Source organism: Dysidea avara, chromosome 1, assembly GCF_963678975.1.
Source record: "Dysidea avara chromosome 1, odDysAvar1.4, whole genome shotgun sequence".
Taxonomy (NCBI): Eukaryota; Metazoa; Porifera; class Demospongiae; order Dictyoceratida; family Dysideidae; genus Dysidea; species Dysidea avara.
In genome coordinates, this window is record NC_089272.1 from 9323608 (window position 1) to 9350476 (window position 26869).

General features: G+C 38.1%; 2 protein-coding genes and 1 long non-coding RNA gene across 6 annotated transcripts in view; 2 read left to right on the forward strand and 1 right to left on the reverse strand.

Annotated features, from left to right (window-relative positions):
- The window catches only part of LOC136255542 (zinc finger protein 431-like), a 135508-nt gene that overhangs the window by 104758 nt on the left and 3881 nt on the right, over positions 1-26869 (reverse strand). The window lies entirely within an intron of this gene.
- Positions 5249-7716, forward strand: LOC136255804 (uncharacterized). Its single transcript, XR_010701113.1, has 10 exons — positions 5249-5553; positions 5700-5743; positions 5793-5970; positions 6020-6071; positions 6123-6307; positions 7018-7148; positions 7199-7279; positions 7331-7418; positions 7472-7540; positions 7592-7716. It is a non-coding gene; the product is annotated as an uncharacterized lncRNA (long non-coding RNA).
- The window catches only part of LOC136255375 (uncharacterized), a 7281-nt gene continuing 2994 nt past the window's right edge, over positions 22583-26869 (forward strand). Inside the window, exon 1 of one of the 2 annotated variants that reach the window (XM_066048136.1) lies at positions 22583-22682. The gene's annotated coding sequence lies outside the window, so the exon portion shown is untranslated. Of the gene's footprint in view, positions 22683-23605; positions 23732-26869 lie in introns of those variants that run through there. The other variant, XM_066048144.1, reaches the window with a different exon arrangement.

A 26869-nucleotide genomic window follows, 5' to 3' on the forward strand; every position in this document is an offset into this window, starting at 1 on the left:
TAATAATTGTAGCACCTGTGATCATTTGTGCTCTGGGATGCGTTTCTCAAAATTTTGCTAGTTTTTATGTATTTGAATGGCTTAGCTGTGATGGTTTCTGTTCACAAGTTACAAGAATCTGCTGTACTCAAATCATCAAGAATAATGAGGCATGTTCTTCAGCCCTCTAGGATAGGGGTAGCTTGGAAGCTGATTGTAATTAATACATTGTTCACTGTGTGATAATAGTAATAATGTTTTAATATTGGTGTGTGTCCATAGATTCAACTTGGACCTGAGTTGTAAATACAATGCAAATCACAGTTTCCAAACTGTTGAAAATTGGAGGTCTACTAACCTTTGCAGTAGTCATCATATTCAGTTACACCTGTTTCTCAAAGAGTGATAAGGCAATAAAATTAATATATTTGGTGCCAATATTAAAGTGGAGAAGCCACAATTTGGTTCTGAATGATACTAACCAAACACGAGGTACATCAATAGAAAGCTTACACAATGTTTCTGACCAAGTTACAGTAACTCAGTGTACTGGAAATGATGAACAGGTAAAACCGATCATAGATAGTAAAGGCAACAGTCATGAACAGGGATCACACGGCCACATGGTGATTTATAGCAATTATGAAGAGCAAACAAACGGAGCTCGAAACTTGTGGCAGCTACAAATGTGGGCTAAGACATTGAAGATGAGAGTTATTGAACCGTTTGCTGTCAACTCCATGTTTGGTGTGATTGGGGCACTACCTAACTATACTCAAGCATTGCGATTCAGTGATTATTATGATATAGACAAGTGGAACAAAAAGGCACATCATCATGGTGGAAGTTCATTAGTACAATGGGAAGAGTTTTTATCCAATTGCTCTCGTAAAGTAATAGTTTTGTACACATTACTAAGAGAAACTGAGAAGCCAATAGTTGTTACTTATGGAAAAGATGATGTGAAAAAATATAAACCTGGAAAGTACGAACAAATTGCAACTAAAGACATGCAGTGGCTGGAGCAGAATTTCAGTATTATCAGAGTGGTAAATTTCATTCGTAATGCATATATAGAATATCCAATGTCTCTGGAAGAGCTTAATTCATACATATTTGGAGACTATTCTCCAACTGAAGTGACCTTAGTTATTGTAAATTGGTTTGGAATGAGCACAGAAGTTTGGAGAATACAATTGAAAAAATCTATTAATTGTTATTTCCTTAACTCTATGAATGTTGACTTCCACCTTTCTCGACATTCACCTGAACTTTCACCAAGTATGAGAGTTTTAAGGGCATATAAAAATTATATTTCTCAATACATTGGTAACCACAAGTATATAGGGGTCATATTTAGAACACATTGTGTCTTGCGTTATGAACTGCCAGAGGCTGATTTTTCTCTCAAGAGCCAGTATTTGCTTGATTGCAGTAAACAACTTAAACACACTCTGGACAAGGTTAGGAACAAGTGGGAAATATTCATGGCTTATGATTTAGGAACACTTGGAAGTGATGGCTATTATTCACCTGATGACAAACGACTATTTCCATTACGTGAACAAATATTCTCAGATGTCTTCAATGGCAGCATTCAGATGAAACAAAGAGAAGAAATGTTGATAAATGCTGCTGGTGGAATATCAGACAGAGGGTTTATTGCATTACTAGAAAAGACAATTGCTACACGTGCTGACTGTATTATTCTCCTTGGAAAAATCTCCAGCTTTGTAGAATCATCAGCAAGTGTGTACTTCTCCCTCCATCCCTCCAATGCATGTGCTGTGTCTATATGCTCTGAAAATTTTTCTAATGATAACAACACTGAATTCACAACTACTGATATACCAGATAAATTTCTTTCTACTTGATCATGCTGTCTTACAGGATGTCATCAATGCATTTGTAAACTTTGTGTTGGTAGTATTCAGCTATATGTGCATATCATGACTAGGAATTGTTATAATTCTATTAAGACTACATGATTTATAAATTATATACCAAACAGCCAGGGTTTGAAAAGAGTGCAGAATCACACATAAATCTGATGAGAATTAATGATATGAGAATTAATGATTTCTTCTATATTTTCCTACACTTCTATTATAATTTCCACAGCAGAAACCATGCAATTTTTCCTGTTTGACTGTTATTCTTGCATGGTATACCACCACAGCAGGGGCAGATCCAGGACGGGGGGGGGGGTTCAAAGGGTTACATGGAACCATGGGATAGCAGTCACAGATAAAACCATTGCTGGTGAGAAGACGATGTTTAAGTACAGGTTGGATGCAGAGAAAATCTCAGATCCCAGTTGTTGTGGCTCCTTTGGCGCATTCCTAGACTGGATGTTGCAGGGGATCAAGTCACCACTGGGTCTGGGATTTTTTTCTGCATTCTTCAATGTTTTAGTTACATGTTTATGACTCCCTGTATTCACAGGCTTTAGCCTACTCACAGGTCCCTAGTGGGATAGAATTCACAGAGAACCCCCCTTTCTTACTCAAGATACCCTAATAGAGCAGTCAAGATCGAGATACTCTAATAGAGAAGTCTCACAGTATTCTTAAGAGGAGCAGTGTAGCAAGCTAGTAATTATAAATAAATTGGTAAGGGGTAGCTATTGTCAGCGGTTTTAGGTGATCATGATAACCTTGTTTTTTTGGTCTGCAACCTACAGCTAGCTTGGCTAAAGTTGCAATTCCAGAGTGGAACCTCCTTTTAAAAAGTCTGGACCGCCCCTGCACAGTACATAATTATATGTCTAAACCTGAACCATAAAAGTACTACATAAAATACATGACATAAACAGTGGTGACCCGCTGAGCAAAAACCCAACTTATTTGCATACTGTTTTAGAGATAGCTAAATGCCATTGCGGAAATACATTGGGTAAAAGCATGAAAAATGACAGGAGTAAATATTCTGACCACCTGCCATCATAGGAAGCAGTGGCGACAACTGTATCTTCAATCTGTAGACGGTGATGAGCAGGAACACGTATGTGCAGCTCAGATGTGGACTGTGCAGTGTGCAATTTGTCAGAGGTATTTTCAGACCGAGGGTGGTATATAAGGCTCATCATAAGTGTATTGCAGAACAACAGCTACCTGTAGAGGAACAGTCTGGTGCAGTTCAATATCAGAGATGTGAATGCTGTTTCAGGAGTAGAGGAGGATTGGCCATACATAAATGTGAGACAAGTGAACATTCTACACAAGATAGTTTTCCCCCTGAACAATCTTTTCTTTGTAATGATTGTGGCAGACGTTTTAGGAGGCCTGGAGATCTGAAAAGACACAAGTGTTTGCCATAAGCCCATGCATCTTTGAACAGCACAATGCCAACATTGTCATCAATGGATGAAGAGTGGAGTGCTGGGGGCCTGAAAGTCCACCTAAATAAGTGTGTTCCACCAATGTGACAACAAGTTCTTGTTTCCTCCGCTGTGGTAGAGGACCACGTGACCTGAACGGGCAGTGTCAAGACGTATGTGTGCGTGTGTGTGTGTGGCGGGGGGAGGGGGGAAGAATATTACAATCTGTGAGTTTAAGGTTTAGGGTTTATGCAGTAACATGATTACATTATTCTCTGGGTCATTATTTCAAGTTGCCACAACATTATTGAATCTCTTCCACTTGTGAGAGATAGTTCCCTGTTGTGGCTGTTGAACAAAAGCTCAGAAAAGATGTAAGTTCAGTATGCAAAATAACTTTTCAGACATATCCTGTCGTACTGTCAGGGCATTGTGAAATTTGAGTGGACATTAAGCAATTGGATGGGACATTTTAACTTGTATTGTTTCTCCTTCCCTGTGTTTCTACCACGTGGCACTAGATGCTTGTTTCAAACATTGGGGCCACCAATGTACTGTAGAGCTGATTACTTATCAAACACTCACTGATACCAATAGTACAGCATTTTAAAGAGTAGCTACTGGTCACATGAATGGGCTTCTATGAAATCAATTGGGCCTTTGTAGGAAAGGAGTCATAAGGACTTCAGTCAAAGCCTTCTACTTGCCTTGCAATGATATAGCTATATACTACCATGGCTTAGAATATATGTGACTGGGCCTGCAAAAATGGGGCATGTGGGCACATAAAATTTGCCTAATTTTTCAAGCTTTCATGGCTCATAACCTTTGAAGCTATTAAGTTATGGCCATGAAATTTTCAACAATTATTACTTAATTGGCATTATAGCACAGATTACAGAATGCAGATTTTTAATTCCATTACTGAGATATGGCCTGTTATGTGATGTAGTGTACTTTGTGCCCACTGGCACATGCCCTATTTTCGCAGGCCCAGTCACATGTATTGGCTCTATCTCTAATATCAACAGATGCACTGATGGTTTGTTCATTCTAGCTTAAAAACTGGTTGTGCAGGTGATCATGAATACCACAAGTAAAAGTTACTAATTGCAATCAGGTTATAAAATACATTTCACTACTGCAGTACAGGTGACTGATACAAGTAGGCTGGCACAACATAGTAAACTGCTTAGGCATGCCTTTGTGGTCAGTACAAACCAAAAACACATAATTTAATTACATGTCAATACCATCATGTTTGGCCTCCCTCCTAGCCCAATGCTAACACTATAAACTTTGAAAGGACAGTATTTCCGGACAAATTCAACTATGGCTTGACACACCTGGTGTAATTGACCGAAATTCCTGGACGTTATTTCGCACACTTTAAGTTAGGCTGGAGGCACATGCACCATGCGACTTCCGAGATGGCATACACTGTGAAGAAAGAGGAATATAAGATGGTATATCTAATGGCTTAAACTATACAAATAATCTCAGTATAGTCTTGCATTATACTAACTATCTTATACTTTAGTATATACCCCATCTTATATTATGGGAAACAGATTATACTTTAGTTTAATACACATTCTTTGTATGGCTTTGTTTACTTAACTAAATGTGATAACTTTTTAGCTTCACCATCAGATCTCATTATTGTCTTATTTTTAGCTTCACCATCTCATTATCACCATCCCATGTGACTTAAGATTTTTTTTTACTGTACCAAACAAAGTCATGATGATGATTTTACAATGAGTAGCTACACTTCTGTTAATCACTATATCTAGCTAACTAGCTTCAGTTTGTTGTGATAATTTCATACGCACACATTTTCGTATGGCAAAGCATATAATACCAGAAAAATTAATTATTCAATCTAAGAGTCATACAAATCTAGATTTTCTTGCACAGTTAGCACACCTGCAAAATTTCGTAGTAATGCTTGTCTAAAATTGAAGGGTCAGTGGTGTGCGCATGCGTATTAGATGCAATTAAGTCGCCATCTTTGTCGCTATTGTTGTATCATAGGTTGTAAATGTGAGTGATATGGTGGTGTCGCTCGGACGGTGTATCTCGCGGAGAGAGTGTGCACGATCGGCGCCATCGTCCAATGAGCCACGATGATAGTTATGGACCACAACTGTACATCCCTGCTTGTCCCTGCTGGCCTGTCACAGTAGTGGTGAAGTGGCGCGGCCAAGTGGACAATTCCTTCAATGGCAGCCATCAAAAACAGCTCTGGATGAGTAAGTATTAGACTAAAATGATAGCTTGTACGATAGGTTTAGCCGTATTAAATTGGTTATTGTGTATTGTATGACAATGGCCTGCAAATGATTCAACTTTGGTGTTGCTGTTTACGTATTACATGTTTTATATCCTGTTATCTCAGCTTATGGCGGATGACGAGTGGACACAGTTCATCAGCCATCAACGGTAGAGTATGCATGGTCTGCTCTTATGATTTTGTATATTATCTCTTCAGAGGTACAGTTTCTTGTCGAACCTCTTGGTTCTACAGGCTGTCAGTCTACAACATCTGCAGTGTTAGTTTCTTTCAATGGCAGCTGCTTCCGTTAAAGAATCTGGTAGCAACCATGTGTGGACTTTTTGGTTCTTTTTTCACGGAGTTGATCAACGTCATCTTCTAATTACTTACAGCTGTAAGTGCATTAAGCCTGATTGTGTTTTTATTCATTTTCTTTTCAATAGGGTAGGAATTGCAGACTTGGTCTCAGTTCTAGGAGATTCTTTGTATTGCTAAGTAAGTACACTGAGAGTGTCCAGTATACAATTTATATTTACCTTCGTTTAGGTTTGTGGAAACTGGTCTCATTTCTTCTGGGAACCGGTCTCATTTCTTCATGTTTTTCACTACTTTTTATCAACAGCTGATGGTTGCTACCTCGTCTGGCACTGTAAATGAGTTGAGTGCTTTCAAGAACCTGTTCCATCTTGTTTGTCCTTATTTCACTGACCATGCTCGTATTGCTAACAAAAGTAAGTTCACTGAGAGTATGCAAATTATATTATATGTGACCAGATTTTACAGAACCGAACCAAATCGCACATCAGGCAAAATCAAACTAACACCACCAGTGGATAGCTACACTATCGTACTACAAGTTTTGACCCTCAGCACTACTCAAACTACACGAGGCTGGTTTTAATAGAAGTCTTTTCTGGGTGGTGTGGAGTGCCCAAATGGCGGTTTCAGGCCTTGTGAAGGACCTGGCTTGGCAAGAATCAGTGGTTGACTGGTGGACAGCCTTATAATGTTGGCCAGACGTGTTCTCTGTAGATTTTGATACATATCAGCCACTAAGGAGCCATCACAGCCCTGTAATCTCGTGTCTGGACTCCAATCGTGGTCTGCCTCCATTTTGAGGCCTATCTTTTGCCCTCCCCACCACCCCCCAGCCTCCACCCCTTTGTGAGCACTCGTGATACTACTTCGCTCGTCCAACTGCTCAGATTATCTATCTTATTTGGCGGGAAACTGTACAAGCAGCTACAAGTACTGGAAGTGACTTGAAAGGTAACAGATTGATGCATCTTTTGTGTAAATTTCATACGCGTGCTTGCTATCCTTGGAGAGTTATGCTGGCTTCAATTCTTTAAAACCGTTTATCTCGAAACTTGTAATGTGCGATTTGGATCGTTTTTCCAAAATCCAGTCACATATTTAGTCTTGTTTCAATTGTACTTAGTGATTACAAGATTCTTGGACTTGGTTATCAGTGTATCAGATGCTTCTTGTGAGCTTACGTAACACGTTAGCCCAACAAAGTCACATACTAAGTGGCCGTTTTATGTCTGGTTAGACTCACTGATAACACCTGTAAGTACACCAAGTAATCCAGAATATGAATTATGTTTGCCTCCGTTTAGGGTTGTGAGACCTGGTCTTATCAGACTTGTCTTAGTTGTACATGGATTGTCGGTCTCAGTTTTAAAAGATTGTTACAAACTGTAAGTACAATGATTGTTCAGTATACGCATTATATTTACCATCTTTAATAGAGTTGTGGGACCTAGCCGCCGTTCTACATGGTAATGCTAGGTTTCCAGACAAGGTCTCGGTTTTATGAGATTCTTATTGTTACAAACTGTAAGTCCAACGATTGTCCAGAATAAACATTATATTTACCATCTTTGTATTAGAGCTGTGGGACAGTTCTACCAGACGGCTAACAGATTGTCATAGAGTTCTACATAGTGATGATAATACAGGTAATTTGTAATGGAACTTGTGAATTGTATTTACTGTCTTACCTGCTGCAGTTGGATAAAGACTGATAAATGATGAAATTGATTTGATACTGTCATGGCCAAGAAGACATTGATTTACTAGCTGTACCTATTGTGGTGTTAACCTATTTATAGAATTAAATTCATTACAAATATAATTATAGAAATTATTTAATTAAGGTAACCACAGATTATAGGAAAGTAAAAAAGTACAGTAGTATAGTAGCCAATATATGGTTGAAATAGGCTTAGTATAGTCTGATAATACACCGCACTATACTAGTGATTTAATCTCTAATATATGACCGTCTTAAATGTATTCGATAAGCTTGTTATAGTAAAGTCCTAATCTATTAATATATGTGACCGGATTTGCGAAAAGGTACCTTTTTCACACACAAAATTTGACCCATTTTTTGGACTTCAAAGCTTCATAACTTTTTGATCATTGCATATAATTGCTTGAAATTTTCAATGAATGTAACCACAGTATCTGGCTACATTTTGATACTAAGAGCAAGTTAATTGGTATAAGGAGTCAAGTGTTACATTATTTTGTTTGCTGGTATGTCAAATGTGTGGAAAAGGTACCTTTTCGCAAATCCGGTCACATATACTGTACTATTTCCTTCCAATACTAACATAATAAGACTGTTATAGACCTTATTATTCTGAGCTTTTTTCACAGTGATATTGTGAGATGGCATATTGTGTAGTCCTGGTGTTCACCATCAAGACCTCAGTGGTGATATGTGGAACTTAGCTGGGATGTCTAGATTATTGCTAATGTCTTAAAATTTATATATAAGTCTTAATGGCTATGCACCTAATTGTAATTGCTGAGCACCTTAGAGTGAGGCAAGTAATCTCAACAAATCAATTTCAACAATCTTCTAAATTTCCCATGCTTACATCATTATCATTTAGATATCCCAGCCAGACTTATGAGTAGGTTCTAGCTAAAGGTGGGCCTTGTGTGATGTAATGCATGGATTGTTTGTATGCTAAAGCTGGGGCATGCCCTCAGGAAAATTTTCAAAAATTTTTATACATACAATTAAAAGTTACATTTGGTGATACGTATTTCAGTCACTTTACATAACTTTTAGTACTAAAATTATAGGCTTTAAATTGTGGATCTTTTTACTAAAGTTGTGGACCTTTTTCAAGAGATGTTCTCCTGGCCTACACTGTCAATTTACCTGTATAGAAACAAGCATATGCATGTAATCTACAATATTTTCAAATTAGGAGAATGATAATACTGTACATGTAACAGGTGCATCCATATCACCTAGGTTACGTTCATCCGTTAATGCTTAATGGATATCAAGTCTTTGAAGACCATGCACAATCACTGAAACTTGTCAAACGTACTGGTTTCCTGCTTATGGGGCTTGTGTGTAACATCTGTGTACTTTCTATACATTCCTCTGTTGTGTATGTAGCAGATGATGGTTTAGGTTTGCTCCATTGAATAACTAAATGAACTATATATCATCTACTAACCATGTGCCCCACAGGAAGAAACATCACCTTGATTCCTTGGAGGTTATCAGAGCTATACCTTATATACAACCATAGGCGGCGGAAAGGGGGGGCTAAGGGGCTGAAGCCCCCCCTCAGAATGATATCACACCGAAATTATCCTTCTTGAGTGGGGCTGAAAACCGTGATAAAGATCGAGATACTCTAATAGAGCAGTCGCTTTAATAAAGCAATGAGTATGTAGCGAGCTATGTAAGGATTTTTATGTAGTTTATCAGCTATAAATTATAAATGTGTAGCTGGTGAGGTGGAAAGCTATTGTCAGTTGGTTGTGACCTTTTTTATTATTTTTTTTTGGTCTCACCTTACCAAACCAGAGATAAGTCTGGGTCAGCCCAGCTCCCCCTCATATCAACTACTTCCTCCGCTCCTGTATACAACTACATTATTCACTACTTGCTATTTATACATTAAATAGCCGATAATGTTATAACTTCACTGAAAGGGCTGTGCCACATAGCATAATGTGTGATTTGCTGGCAGTGCGAAAATATAATGGCTATAATACCACCAGCCTAATGAACCTAATACACTTTTATAATTATTATGCTAAGTTGCAGTGCTCAAAATTCAATCCATTATTGTGCTCATAATTATACTACCTCAACCTCCATGTTGTGCTGGTCTATATAGTTAAATGAGTACAGTGGAGTGAGTGGACCCTCCGACACTGTGCATTGACCTCCTTATAAAGGACAGTTTCGGAGGTCCTTATATAAACCTCTACCAATGCAATTTTACCTCTGAAAAGGACAACCTCCTTATTACAGTAAAAGTTAATCAAAATCATGGTCCCAAATCAAGGAGTGATCACAATCAAGATCTTGTACCACCCATCTACTACACAATTTGGACTGCTTCACACACCACCTGGACAATGGCCATGTATTGTGTTAATCTAATAGTAGACTTTCCAACCCATGATCAGTACCACATCAGCATTTATTACAAAGCTATCCTCATTTGGAATTCATAGCATTAACCTTAACTGTGGATAAGAGTTTTTTGTTGTTGTCAAATTAATAGAGAAGTCACCGGAATTGTGCAGGCAATATGCAACAGAACATAAATGTTTGGGAACATGTCCCTATCACATTCTTTGTATGGCAGCAGCTGCTGCTGATGATGGCCTCTCAGGCTCTCACTAGCTTTCTTTTGTTATGTAGTGGCCCTTCCATCATTGGAGTTCCATTTCAAACAATTCAGGAGATGGAAGATCTGAACTGTACTGGTTTACACATGCACCCAGATCTACAGGCTTTGAGCAGCATAAAATAGATGGAACAAGACCTAATAGTTTAACAGCAGTGATTGATGAATCAGAGAATTGCTGGTGTATAAACACAATTATTTGCTTTACTATAACAAACAATTGTGAATTTTGGGTGAAACATAAGTGGCTTGCATTGCAGGTGCCTGCAAGTGATCCCTCAACACATCATCAAGAGCTTTAAGAGTGCTAGAAAATTTCCAGGTACCATGCAGATGTATCAATTTTAGCTATATCTCCTCATAAAACAATACATGTAATAGTTGTATCATGTACCCGAGTGATTTTAACGGCCCGAGAGCGTGGGTGTACATATCAGGCAAATCACGAGGGCACGTGATACAACTGATATGTACCATGTAAGCTAATGGCCTACTGTGGTGGGCGACTAATCACCCAAGCCAATACGAGGCAACCCGCTGGATTTATTATATAGAGAGTCTTGTAAAATTCGATTATGGGTCAGCAGCAAGTAACGTTGCAGTTACGTTTGTTAACATAAACGGGAAAATCCTATGAATATCACGGAAACACTCAATTTTGCGATTTAACAAGTGTTTCAAAGTTGCTACATCGTTTAACCGCTGTTTACAATGTTTTCTAAACATCCAGAGGGGTAAGCTTCGCTGTAGAGTGGTTACTTCGTGATATACGAAAAGTGGGCGTGGTACGTAATCAAACACGAGGACACGCGATTGTAAATTAACCATGAAACTAGTTCTCACCTTAAACTTTCGTCTGTCAACTCATAGGGTGGTAAGGGTGTCGAATCGCCTTCGTATGAGTGCTGTAGAATGCAAAATCGGGTTCATGGTTTTCATCACGTGAGTAATAATAAACTCCCACAATCGAATACTGCCAGGATTCTTATAAAAACAAACAACGTTACCTAATCAGATATATCAAGGCCATGATACATTTACATGTATCATGGCCAGCCATGGTTTATTTTAAATGTACCATAGCCAGCCATGGTTTAACTTAAATGTACCATGGCCAGCCAGGGTTTATAAGATATGTACCCTGGAATTTGGCTTTGAAGTTAGGTGGTTTCATGGTACATTAAACAATACTGCACAAACCAAGGATGTTAGTATGGTTTGGTTACGCTTAATGTTAGCAACCATATGTGTATATCATGCCATGCCAGTATGGTTGTGTCTGAATGCTCAACTGTGGCTTAAAGTTGTTGGCTAGTTCCATGCATTTTGAAAAAAAAATTTGCCATGATATGCTGCTCCTTTCTCACTTTTTTATTCCACATACACATGAAATGGCTTACAAAGTAGCCTGTGGAAAAATCAATCCCTGGCTCAGAAAAAGCAAAACTTGCCACCAACATGCTCACTGTATACCAACCAAGGATTTCTGCATGCCATGCATACCTAAAACTATGATTACAGCCACCAAAATACTGTGCATAGGAAACACGTGAGTTTTGGATGGCACTTTGTGCTTTGCTAATGGTGCATTTCTGAGCAGCTGTCAGAGTGTTTCACTTGCATAAATCTCACCAATATCCAAGTAGAAGTTGGCACTATGCCAGGTTCTGTTGTCAAACTTGTAGGTTCTGATTAAATCAGTGAAGCTGAAAATCTGATTCACTGACACTCACAGTCTCAGTCAATGCACCTAGAATACAGCAGTATAGCTAGCTATTATTTAAAAATGGACAAAATCATTACATGCATCAAGAGTTCGTTGTAATAGAATGGAGTCCCTATCTCCTTTAAGAGAGCGAAAACCATCATTAATGGAATGATGAAAAGGTTGTACAAATATAGTTTTACATGCAAATGTGGGTGAGCCCTCAGACACATGCGACCACAAGCATGACCTGCATTGGCAAGGGTGTAGTTATGAAAAGTAGTTGCAGATTAATTATGTAACTGGATCCAGCCACTCGTAGGCAGGGCCGCCCACAGGGGTGAGGCAACTGGGGCATTTTACCCCGGGCCCCCTGAATACCTGTTTAAAAAATCGATATACTCTAATAGAACAGTCAGATCTAAATACTCTAATAGAGCAGTCACAGTATTCTTCAGAGGAGCAGTGTAGCAAGCTTATAGATAAGGAGTTATGGTTGGTGATGGGTAGTTATTGTCATTGCCAGCAGGTTGTGACCTTTTTTTTTTTTTTGGTCTTCACCTTACAACTTGGGTCAAGGACCCCACTTTAACTCTTTGCCCTGGGCCCCTTAATTTCTCTGGGCGGCCCTGCTCATAGGCTAGGATAGTCTGGTGGGCAGCATCACCTAAGCACTTTCTGACAGATGACTTGTCAAGTGTAATGTATCTCAGGGTTAAAACAAATGATAAATTTAGTCAGCAGGGCCAGTTGTAGTGATTCCGGAATTCCGTAAATTTAACATAAAATTTTCTCCATGAATCTTCCATTGGAGAGTTGGCATAATCATTTTGCTGCCATATGAGTGATTGATCAAACAATTGGATCATTTGTAGGGTTTCTGGTGGCAAGGAATACGATGGTGCATTTAGTTTTCTGCTGCAAATATGTTTGTGTGGAGTTTTGTGCCAAGATTATTTTTCAATATAGCCACCACAATGTCATGTTTTCTTTACAAGAAACGACCCAGCACATGTTATTTACATCAAGGTGAGCAGTTTTGACTATGTAGTTTTCAATATTACTATGCTAAAAGTCAGCAAATTTGTACCATAAATAGCTCATCTCTTTGATGCACCATTTTGGTAGCTGTCAAGGAGCTGTATATTAAGAGACAAAATAATCATATAAGCAGCTATAAATCAACAGCACAACTCCTTGCTTTGCATGCACATTGTATTTTTGAGTGGAGGTGACTGGTACAGAGTGGTTGCACTTCACCATGTGTATGCTGTTTTGCCATCCACATCATGCTTGCAACTATTTAGTGGATTTCTATGGAGGTGACCTTTATTCAGAGGGTCTTACAAATGAGGTTACACTGTGGTCCATGTATTAAAGTATTTATAGCAGAAAACAGAAGTTCAAAATGTTATTACAAAGCTCAGTTATAAGTATTTGTTCAATTGTGCCATTTTTGGGACTTTTTGCAATGGAAAGATACAGAGAAAGTTTTTCCTATTTTAAAGGACATGCAAAATTGCTTATAACTCCACCATCCTATAATGGATTTTTTAAAACTAAGTGTTTATGAGATCCTCAGGGAGTACTGCACAAGGCTATACTAAATGAAAATTATTTCCATTGATTTTAAAATTCTCCCGGAATCGCTATTGATTATCACTCTACCGTGTGATGTATTTGATCTCAGCTCGTCTAAGTTTTGCTGCCAAGCTGTGTATAAAATGTTTCATTGTAATTAATTTATATGTGTATGTGTTCTTTCCTGGTTTTTGTAGCTGTGTTTTTCTCTGTATTTTTTCCCTCCGTTTTTAGTTTTGTATCTTCTAGGGAAACACCCTTGTACAGGCTCTGCCTTTTGGTGTCGCCCTGTCTCTTTTGACAAATCAGATAAATAATAATATCAGTGACGAAGTGGTAAAATTTCAAAGGTCTCATAGCAACTTCAGAAGATTAATTGATATTCTGCCAATATTTGCAGATATATACTAGTCTATATATATATATATATATATATATATATTATGAACACTTCAGGGGCGGATCCAGGGGGGTTCAAATGGTTCCATGGAACCCCCCTTTTGAAAGAGCCTTTCTTACTCGAGATACTCTCATAGAGCAGTCACAGTAGTCTACAGAAGTGCTATATAAATCCCATTTCTACACAAGCACAATCATAGGGGTAGCTAACTCAGTTAGTGTACGATTATGGAAACGATTATACCTCGGATTATACTAGCTACCTGGCAATGACGGCATCAACAGGGCTGACCAGGGGGGCACTTCCAGGCCTTTTCACCAAGGTTAGCTACCTTCCGCGTCCATCTTCCGTTTTGTGAAAAAGGTCATCCAATCGCTGGCGGATTCTAGACTATATCAAAACTTTCATAGTTAAGGCGTTTCGGTTAAACGATTACATTTCGCCTAAAAGTCCTTTTGTTAAAAGCAAAAATGCTACTCGGTGAATACATGTCGAGTTAGAACGTTTCATTCAAACCCATATATTTGGCTAAGATAACAGGAATTCGCACCACGTTTAAACAAAAGGCATTTCAATTGCAGGGATCCCAGCAGTTGCTGCAGCTACTAAGTATTTTGCTATTTAAATGCCTGTAATTCGCTGAGATCTTGGCGACCTGCATTTCGTTTAGTCAAAGGAAATGCTATTCGCTGAGATCATGGCGACCTACATTTCTTTTATTCAAAGGAAATGCTATTCGCTGAGATCATGGCGACCTACATTTCTTTTATTCAAAGGAAATGCTATTCGCTGAGATCATGGCGACCTTCATTTCTTTTAATATACTATGATATCAAAGGAAATGCTATTCGCTGAGATCATGGCGACCTGCATTTCTTTTATTCAAAGGAAATGCTATTCGCTGAGATCATGGCGACCTTCATTTCTTTTAATATACTATGATATGCGGATAGGCGAATCGCTGAGATCATGGCGACCTGCATTTCTTTAACCCAAAAGATAGAGCATTTGCTGAGATCATGGCTACCTGCATTTCTTTAGCCCAAAAGATAGAGCATTCGCTGAGATCATGGCCACCTGCATTTACAGCTAGCTATATAGCTATTAGCTAGCCTATAGCTGATTGCATCCTATCATTCACATACCATGATGCATGCAGACACAACCTATATGAATTTCTCATGATGCCATGCTTTCAGCCTATAGCTATAGCACTATAAATTATATATATATATATATATATATATATATATAGCTACAAAGCATGTAGTTATACTATTAGCCACTTCTATAGTTATATAATAAAGTATTCAAGTCTGCTCTCAGCTTTGCATATATAATCATCACTCTGGAATACATTTAACTTAGGGCTACACATACAAATTAACTTATACAATTAATATCATTAATGTACTCGATGATTTGAGGTTTTTATAGCCTTAAGAACCATCTGATCATTTCAACACTATATGAACAATATTACATTATAAATTTACCACATACTGCACAAGATTTGGAAACTGCCATAAGTTAGAATATTAATTCTGCATCACCTTCCTCCATACATCAGCACTTTTAATGTCAGATTATGGAATCATAGATACACATTAATTTTAAGCTGCACTTTAAAGAATTCTCAACCAATTAACAGATACAGCAGTGTTAGTGAAATGTTATCAACTTTACAGTGGGACAGCTTGAAGAAGAGACGAGATATTCGGTCTCTATGTGTTCTTTATAAAATCTTAAATGGTTTATTGGACATTTCACTCCCAGAATGCATGATTAATAACTCTCTTATCACTAGAGGTCACAACAAAAGATTTATTACAATATCTTCGACAGTTAATAGCTACAAGTTCATCTCCACGAGTAATCCCTCAGTGGAATGCTTTACCAAGTGTCACTGTCATTGCACCAACTCTACAACAGTTCTCTACACTTGTACACCAGTGATCTCTTCTATACATAATTACTTATATACTTAATTAATTTACTTACTTACAGCAACCAAATTTAAAGTTAAAAATTACATCAAATCATAAATCAGAAAAGATAGTGAACAATGAGTTATAAGTATATTAGTTGGCTAGAAGTAAAAATACACACACGTACACTAGTCTATAGTCTACAGTAACCGAACCTCTCCCTTCTCTACTGACTTCTTCAGTTGCTTTATTGTTTCATTATGTTCTGGACCATATCCATCGAAAGTAACAACATGTCCCCTCTTACTGTATGCAATAATTGTGCCCTTGTACCACTTAGTTGTTTGATAACTTTCCCCTTCTTCTCCTTCATAAAATTCTACATTTACTCTGCATCCAATTGCTTTGGTTCCCTTAGGAACTGAACTTAATGAGGCTTTCTTCTCTGGAGGCTTTGCAGGGCGACGTCTTCTTTTTCTGGGATTTGCTTGATATGAAATTGTTACGTTTGCAGAAGAAGCAATTTGCATTATAGCTATTCTTCTGTCTTCCAGATAAAAATGTTCAATAAGAGGTTTCAAAGAGACTGATTTTACATTCTCTGGAGTGCTTTGTCTGTTAATTGATTCAACAGGATTATTGGTACCTGGAAGATCTTGCCAATCTTCTATAGAAATTGAACTAAATGCCACAGTTAGTTTCTTTAAAATCTGTGGCCGACTCCACCAGTCTACCCAGGTTTGTGTATCCCCCCATTTGCTAGTGTCAACATTATTCACTTTTAATGACTTTAAATCAGGTGGTAATTGGGAAGAAAATATTTCAAGACTTTAAACCACACAACACATCAAATGCCTTCATCACAGTATCTGGTGAGGGTTCATCAGGTATCTTTTTAGCAATTGACATAAAAATGTGATATCCCTGTGAGGAAGTTGACAAATTTACCAGCTTTGGCACACGCATTGCCGAGCGAAAAAAATGCATTGAGCACCCTCGCAAAATATTTCCTATTTCCTTGCCAAAAGCTTCAACAAAAGCATTAGATTCAGCCTCATCAAAATCTAATAAAATTTCCTTGTGATCTCTTGAGATGTTGTATTCCTTGTACAAGGTTTTAATATTGCATTCTAATTTAGACAAGGCTTTCCCTATAGATGCACCATCTTGACAATTTAGCAGCACCCTGCCACAAGCCATGTACTGCTGCAACACGGTGTTCTTACACACAACATTCAGAAGGTAAGGAAAATGGTGGCACCCTGTATAGTCAATATCTGCAAATAAAACGTCTGCTTTTGCCCAATGGTATGCTTGAAATGGGGCTTGAAACCAAGCAAATTGTCTATCTCTTCCGAATGAGTAAGCGTCATCACCATCAAGTTGGTACTTACCAATCATGTCATCAATTCCTTGTATATCAGATGCATTACTCTGGTCTACTCGTTCTTTAATTGATGGAAAAGATGCAATTATTGCAAAAGGATTTACCTTTTCATGATCAACCTTGTCTACATCATGCCTACCCTTTTTCACAGCAGTTCGTATTCTGCCAATGTGAGATGCAGCCAATGACACCTGCATTGGTCTGTAGTCCATTCCAGCACCTTTTTGTATTTCTTTAGGTGTTAGCTGAATGTTTCGTTTTGTTGCATCAACAATATCACTAATCATTTTTGGGGGAAGTTTCCATTCTGATGGTGGCAGGTGATTATGCAAGTCACCTGCAGTAGTGCTTTCTGCATTTATCACCACAAACCAACGTCTCCCATCCTCTTTGGGATCTAGTGGGTAAAAGTATGCAATATAGCAACTACAAGGACCAGTTTGCAAAAGACCCATTTTTGGGTGTGCTTTGCATCTGTTCACCCTTTGTTTGGTGGACACTGTATAAGTACAATCATCTGCTCCACACATTTTCACACCAGAACAGTATGATCGATTGCACATAAGATTCATTGTGACCCCATCAATCACAGCTGACATTTCTTTAATACCAGCTTGAGTGCGTGATAACTGAATGGATTCAAGGAGATAATGTGGATCTTTTGTTGCACATGGAAGAGAAAAGCAATCCTTGAAAAATATGCATGTATCATTTTCACGTTCAAAACCAATCAATTTCAAGTCATCCACAGTTCCTTCTTCTTGGCATTCTTCCAATGCAGCTACTATACGTGGTTTCAGTTGCTTACCACGATTTTGATTGCATCTTTTAGAAACTCTTTGTGTGACACCTAGAATTCTATCAACAAAGCAAGCATGTGGATCTAGTGACATAATTGCTACTGGAGCTTGCAAAAACTCATTTCCTGCAGAAGACAGAATATATTTTCTGTGCACTTCGTAGTGGTTTTCAAATGGTCTGAATGTAAAGTTCAAATCAATCAAACAGAGATGTACTGCTACATACAATACTTTGTGCCAAGCAGATTGTGACATTGCTGTGCCATTAATAGATATGCCGGACCCCCAACAAGTGTCTTCGCTATCAAATATATCTGTTAAAACCTCAAATGTACGAACGTACTTCTCATTGTTGGCAAGCAAAACAGATATCAGTAGGGTTTTGGTCACACCTGCAAAACCAGTTGTACATAGCTGTTTGATAGTATTCAACAACACTAACAAGAAATCTTTAATGTCTATGCTAACTTCACACATTTCTTCCGTATGTTCACATACCATGCACAGAGGACTATTAGCCACAAAGCAAGTTGGTGGATTGTTATCATTAACACCGCCGTAAAAGTAAGCAAGAGCTCGAGATAAGCATTTCCCATTATAAATCGAATAAATGAACCGCCAAGCTTTGGTGTATGTATAAAGAATGCTCAACTTCACTGCTTTAAATGCCGGATCTTCTCCTTTAGGGCCCAGTGATGATTTCAACCACTGACCCAAACGCTTATCATCAATGTATTCATTGAAAAGTAGCAATCCTTTCGCTGTACTATTCGGTTTTCTACCTGCACGACCCACTTCTTGCAAGAACACACCCAGATTACGGGGGCAGCCAATTCTAATAATCTGACTGATATTAGGATTATCAACTCCTAGTTCATAAGATTCAGTTGCTACTAACACTGATATTTCACCACGTAAAAACTTTTTGTCTGCCATTTTTTGGTCATCTATCTGCATTTCTCCAGTATACTTACCCACTTTAACATTGCTTTGGCCTAAAATACTAGCAATTTCCTCAACATCCTTAACAAAATCTAAGTAGAGCACTGATGAGTGACCTTCAAACAATGAGCTAATCCTACTAATGCTGTCTGCCCACATGGATGTATATACACTAGCTGAAATATCATTGCTCAAAATGGATATGTCATCGTCATTTTCTTTGTCGCTATCAGGATCATCCACCATGCCTTCTCCTAAGCTATTTAGCTTTCGGCGCCTATAGCATTGCATACGTAGCTGCAAATTGTCTCGGTGTACCCCTTTAGTTAGTACAAGACACCGATCGCTTCTTAAATACTCTTGCTTTAGAGTATTCACCTGTGAACTTGTTAATGTTGCAGACATTGCAACAAGTGGGCACGGAAGTTTGCATAATTGCTTCATTTCATCAAAAGCTGGGCGATAATCTGGCATGCGGTCAAAGATTTTATGGGCTTCATCTATAATTACCATAGAAATCTTGTCCTGTATTTCAAGCAACAAATGGGATTGACCACTTGACCCTGAGAAAGAGTCATTACTTGGTGCACCGAATAGATACTCAGGAGTACAAAATGCCAGAGTAGGAAGATTGGAACTGTAAAACACACGTCTAAAGTTTGGTGACCTCTTCTTTTTTTCTGCTGCCCTACCTAATGCTACAGCATCTATGCCTTTCCTTTCCAATGCTTCTACTTGGTTATTAATTATTGCCACCACTGGCTCAACGACAATACAAACTTTTCCAGGATTGAGAAGTGCAGGGAAAATAAAACACAATGACTTTCCTGAGCCAGTTGGTTGAACTAATATTACATCCCTTCCTTGCTGAACTGCATTAATGCACTGTACTTGAAACTCTTTTAATTCTCTGACATTTAGGGCAGTCTTAATCTTTTCTATATCATCACCACTTAACACATCTGTGCAGCTAATATGTTGGGAAATTGCACTTTGGTCCTGGATATCTGTAGTACAATGAATTGGTGAAACTACTGTACTAGGATCAGAGCTGCATAATACTTGCTTACTAATAGAATCAAAACCATTTGTTGATGATTCTGAAGGAACTACACACTCATTGTATTCCAGAGCATAATCATTGTGGGTAGAGAGTAAAGAATCTGAAGGAGATTCTGATATGTCAGCAGTAACACCATGACTATCTTGTTGTATTTCATTACCTTGTGTGTTAGAATTAAAGCCTGCTCCATTATTGTCCGAATGAATGGAAGATACATCACCAAATAGTGTCTGAGACCCTCCAGCTTTAGCAGACACAGAGAAATTTGAGTTAGGTATACGGGTTATCTGTTCGCTTAATAAAGCAGTACTTGCAACGTTGTCTATTGAGTGATGTATCGCAACACTACTAGCAGCCGATAGATTCTGAATCTGGCCAGGATTTATGTTACTAGTATCTTTAACAAAAATTTGTGGAGATGATGATTCCAAGTAATCTTGGATGGACTGTGACACATACAAAGCACTTGGGCGTGATAAGCTATCATGCTTCCAACAGTTCTGTAATAATGAGGAAATAAATGTTGAAGCATTGTTTGGAACAACAGGTCTATTGCCTCTTTTAACAGATTCAATTAATTGCATGTTGACAACTGGCCATGGTTCACGAATAAAGGCTACTTCATAAGCCAAGATAGAAAACGAATATATGTCTGAGGCTTTAGTTGGGTGTAAATAGCTACCTATATCACTTATCAATTCTGGTGCCAAATACCCCGGTGTCGTTAGCTGTTTGAGAGAAGTTGACCGGGAAGAAAATTGATTAGCAGTTTTGTATTTGTAACAGGCATAATCAGTAATTTTAAACAAAAACTCCTGTTCTGATCCTGCCACCTATACATTGTGTGGTTTGATGTCACCATGCACTAGATCATTAGAGTGAAGGTACTGTAAACCTTCTGCAATATCACTAAGGGCCATAATTCTGTGTTCAACAGGCAAATCGTCACCATAGTATGTCAATAAATCACCCAAGGTTCTGAGTGTGTGATTATGAAGTATTGTGTGACAATATTCCATAACAATGTAACCATTTGTAGGACAAATACCAAGCACCTAAACAATGTTGTCATGCTTCAGCTTAAAAAGCTGTTCATAAGCCTGGATTAATGCTGATGCCAATCGGGGAGTGTACAACTTAAGCTGCTTGACAGCAACTGTAACACCATCTAAGGTTCCTACATACACACGACTAGTTGCACCATCACCTACTTCGTGTTGAGACATTATTATCCTCCCTTCCAAATTAAAGCTGCTATTCTAATTACGGTCTTGTTGTGGCGGTAGCGGTGGTAACGGCGCTGCCAATCGTCTTTTCTTACGAGCAGGCACTCCTTGTATATGAACTAATGTAAAAGGGCATATAAAGATGAATAAATGTGCGTGCAAGCTCACCTTGTGACATTTCCAACGCCACGTTAATTCACACCAAATCAATCGATTTTCGCGGCAACTACTGAGCATGCGTAAAGAAGCATGATTATTATAAATACCTAGTGTGGTTACTAGAAGGCATCATTATAGTAATATTGTTTGTTACCACACACCAAATGCAACTGTTTCGTCTAAAGCATTTGCCTTTGCTAATATTATGGCTAAATCCAAACCTTTCGTTTAAAGGATTTTCTAGTCGCGGTGATCTCAGCAATCTGACTTCTTTTATTTAAAGGAATTCTAAATATCTGTAATTCCAGAAAAGAAATATTGTTGGATTCAAACGTTTGTGACCCTGACATGTTTACAGCCAGCCCCATACAACCTTTCGATTAAAGGCCGATTACACTGCAAGTATTCCAGCAAAAAGGATTTGTTTCGTTCAAAGGAATGGCGTAAGTGTATTGTTTCAACGTATGAAGGTGTTTTGATCCTAAACGATTCTACTTCGCCATGATTCCTCAGTTGCAACCAACCTTTCATTTAAAGAATTTCAGTTGCGAGTGTCATAGCAAAAAGCGTTTGTTTTGTTTAAAGCAATGGTAAGTATGTATGATTATATTATGTGTAAGGGCTTTCAATTAAACGTTTTTGTTTCGCCATGATTCCACTGTATGTGCATGCTTTAAATAAAACGTTTGTTTTTCGCAATGATTCCACCCTTACAAATCTCCTTTAAACTAAACTATTTGCTATAATATTTTGTTTGTTATATATATTCCCTTTTGTTACAGATGGCGTGCCATACAGGCGCCTATGGAGAAATTGTTTTGATCGATCATATTTCACTCGTGAAGAAAGATACTGACCAGTAGCCAACAGGTATGGGTATAACGTAACAAAAACCATTGCAAACAAGCGCTATCTCGAAAATTTTCCACCATGCATTACAAATCGTTTATTGTGTTGTCTTGTACCCATACCTGTTGCTTAGAGCTCGATATCTCCTTCCCTAGCTGAAATATGATCGATCAAAACAATTTCTCCATAGGCGTCTGTACATTAGTACCCCAAATAACGCGGCCATCTTGTGCTCGTGACATCATTGTGGATAAAGTCCATTTCACACACAAAACCACAATCAATATCTCAAAACCACAATCCGGGCAAAATCTCAAACCACTAGAGATGAAACTGACTCACAATCGACTGTAGCGAAGTCTTCGTAGCGTTGTGGATAATCAGGTGAGAATCATTAGTATATTACTATAATTAGTACTCAATCATATATATCTGTATAATAGCTATCTACATTGTACCTGACTCATATCAAAACTTGTGTAAGATATTCCGGATTTCCGAATGGGTTACGCCCGTTTCGTATAAAATAACACCGTCCTCTAAACAAGGCGCCATAACTTCCGCGTACTTTGGTTGACAGGCACGAAGTTTGGTTTATCAGATTCCTTGATGAAAGGCGATTCGATTCATGTGTAAGTTCTTTGTGTAGTAACGAAGGGGAAGCTAAAAAGGAGCCTTGTACCGCGAAATTTACGTGTTCAGAATGCCCGTAAAAACACGTGTTTTTAAACATATTTCTATAAACTAATCTGTTTAACAATTTGTACGGTCGGAGTCTTATTAAGCATCCTTCGCTGCGTAGAATGATACCAAATTTAGCGAATTTCGTTGAGGATAACAACTTGTAAATTGGGATTTTCCCGGCGAGATAATTAAATTTTCCAATAGGTTAATGTATGGAGCGCGTATTATGTCGTCATCAGCAGTAAATAATTGTCGCTATAGCGACATTTTCCCATTTGTACGGTCGGAATTGAATAGAGAAATTCAAGGGCTTTCTTTTATTGTATGGTGTGCTATAGAAATTTTGTGAGTTAAAGGTTGTAAATTAGTGTTTTTGTGTGTAGTGTAAAATACATGTATTTTGTATTGGACAGCAAAGGACAAGGAATGATGAGATTTTATGATCAGCCTGTTTTACCAAGTTGAGGTTTCAAAAAAGATTTTAAACAGATATTAGATTTGTTTAATGCATAATTCTTAATTTTAAAGGTTTAACCCAGTGTTTGAAAACTTTTAATGTTGACCACCTGAAAATGCCTCATTTGACAAATCCCATACATATGTTTTGATATGTGTCACGGTTTCTTCGAACCTCCCTAACTAGGTACGGGAATTTCGTGATTATATGTCACCGTCTTCTAATTATCTTTGACTGCTGAAACAACTACGATTCTGCTACCGTCCAAGGAATCGACAACCGAGCAAATTAGGTTAGTTTACTATCTATGTGTAAACATAGATGTGATGTAGCCGAACAGTTTCGCTTGGGCAACACGGCTCTCCAGCGCGGAGCTTATCATGTCGGTTGAAAACAGATAGATAGCGGATAGATAAATTATCCATTTTTGTATAGCCGTCGTGAGCCGTGACATATATGGGTACATAACGCCCGGGCCCAAAAACAAGGTACATACGCACATAACACACATGAGTACAATTTAGTATGGCAAATAAAACAGTGAAACACTTTACATGACGACATAGCTACTGCAGAACAACAAGAAAACGACAAAGCCTTTGCGGGCTGAGTGAAATACAGGACAATTAGACAACTGAACTGAGGGCTGAAGATAATAGAGTGATTTATTTGATTTGATTTATTGTTTAAACTCTGCAATCGGCTTAAGCAGTTCTTCCTTGCAGGAGTGGTACCAGATATATAATAGAAAAACGAGACATAAACACATCAACACAACTACAAAACCAGAAAACAAACTGACGAAAATGGAAAAGTACAAAAACAAATAATTCTTACAATCCAGGTCACATTATTTAGTGAATACAAATGGACCATACTAAGGGGTATTGACAAAAGGAATGATGGCCATTTTTACTGGCGAGGGAATAGAAAGTGTAAGTGGATGGGATCGTGTGTTGGTAGTAAAAATTGAAGAAAAAATGCTTGTTAAAAGGGATGGGATTTCTGGCATTTATGTAGCACCCTAAGCATCCAGTTATTGTCTGGTATAGTTCGAATAGCAAAGTTGTTATGGAGATTGAAATGAAATGAGTAATGAAACACCTGGTTGACTTTCATCATCCAGGTAGTCTTGTGTGGCCAGACCACTTTATTCCCATTTTTGAGTGATGGTTGGCAGAAAAAAAGTGAGAGAAAATATTTTGCTAACAGTCCACAATATGACGCAGGTGTTTCATTGTCACCCTGAAAAAGCTTGGGGTGTCAGCAGAACATTGTGTATGCAGTACTGTATAGTCAGAATCAAATCAAAACACAACTTTGCTATTTAAACAACTATGAGCTTATATCTTCAAGGGATAAGCACCACACAGAGAGTATATAGGCTTTGGCCATGCAAATCGCATTATGATTTTAAAAACGGTATGCATGTTTATATGCCAAAACAACTGTAAACAAAGAGCCCCATCCCCTGTAGCTATCTACATCTTATCTTTTGTTACAAGGTGTAGATGTGGGAATTGTGAAATCACACCAACTGTAGTTGAGTGTGTGTGCTCCTGTGAAGTTTATCAAACAGCAAAGAGACGAAGGCTTTGAAGCTGTATGCTTGAATTTGTTGGTGCTACAAACTGCCTGTTTGTCGTATTTTCAACTGTATGGTGGTGATTTTCAGGAAAAATCAGTCAGTGAGCAAGTTATTAAAAAAAATTGATACCTATAGCAAAATATGCATAACATATTCATAGACAGTATCGATATGAATAGCTGATAAAATGGTGTTGAGGTTGGCTTTGTAGATCAATGAAAGTAAATGTTGCCTGCATGCCTGTGCTGTGACAAAGATTACCTTTATCAACACATAGGATTTAAGTATCCTAGTACTGTACATTCTTAATGTTACTTATAAATATTTTTCTTGAATAGATTTGGCTTTATCTGGCCTTCATATGCAGATGCAAGTGCCTTGGGAGTCTCTAGTTGTCCCAACTGTACACCGTTTTGTTGTTCCTGACATCAACTTGTCGATGCAGCCTGCCAAAATGCGTTATTCACAACTGCATACACATGTACATAATTATAAACTCTTTACCATATGATGGCTTTACCAAAACTTTTTGTATTATATACCCATCCTTCTTATACTTTGGATTTGCAATGTCATAGCATTCATCACCCTGCTTGGTAACAGCTTGAGGTGTATATATCTGTTAGCATTTCATTAAAATGGAGTGCAGCTAATTTTAACCTACGTACAAGATATAGAAAATTTTATTATAGCTGTGAAAACAATGCATGTTATCATATGTCTAATAGGGGGTTCTGTTACCTGACAACTATGTTGTCATTACCTACATGTCACTCACAACATGTTCTAAACACATTACAGAACATGAGCACATTAGTTGTTGGTAACAGAATCCCTGTCATGGAACATTTTATGCCTACCTGCATTCCTAGATATGAAAATGCCACCAAAATGTATACATTATGGAAGGATTCCACAGATGATGTCAGGTATTTTGGGGACCTGTCATTGCAAAGATCAGTGATTGTCAATAGTGCACCCAACTTCTTGCTTGCTTTGGTATCTACGTACAACGAATGCCACAATAAGCAGCAAAGATTTTTAAAAAAGCTATTTATTCACATTTCTTAAACCACTTTTTTTTCTATCACGCCGCCTTAACTTACCATAATTATTCACATTTGTGTGATAGTGGCATGGTCATTGACCGCAGTCATGAGACTTATGTGTTAAATAATAAACAATTACTGTATTAGGTCACATGACAATTGGACTATGAATTGTAGTGTATTGTGAGTCTCTTAAATTTGCCAATGAAAGTGGTAGCTAATGTTACTTGTTCGTGGTAAAGGGGAGTTAACTTGGGTAGAACTGCTTTCCGGTACACCTGGACTGGTACATTTACAAGATTCTTTTCATACCATAGTTTCTATGTTTGTTATGTATATTGTTATCTAATGATAACTACTTTGCCCGTATGACATATTCATTCCCATCTTCCATTGAAGAGACACATCAGTATAGGTTATGCTCTTCTGCCACTCTCCACTAACTCACAGCCCTTCTGCTTGGCTAGCTTTTCCAACTTCTTACACAAACATGCGTGACTGTACAGGCATTTGTCAACTTTGCATGCTAGTTGTATCCACCGGTAAACCATAATCTCCCAAATGCTTCATGCACTGCAAAAGGCCTTCCTTTTCATGTAGTAGCTGCCTCCAACCTTGTTGCTCCATGTGGAATTACATTGCAACTTGTTAATTAGCTGTGCACATGAAATTTACTAATTTGAGGTCTATCATCTTATTCTTACCATTGAATATGAGCCAAATTTGGCACTGTGCCCAGGACTGTCAGCCCTTCCATTAACTCCAATTATCAGTTGATCATTGGTTTCCTACA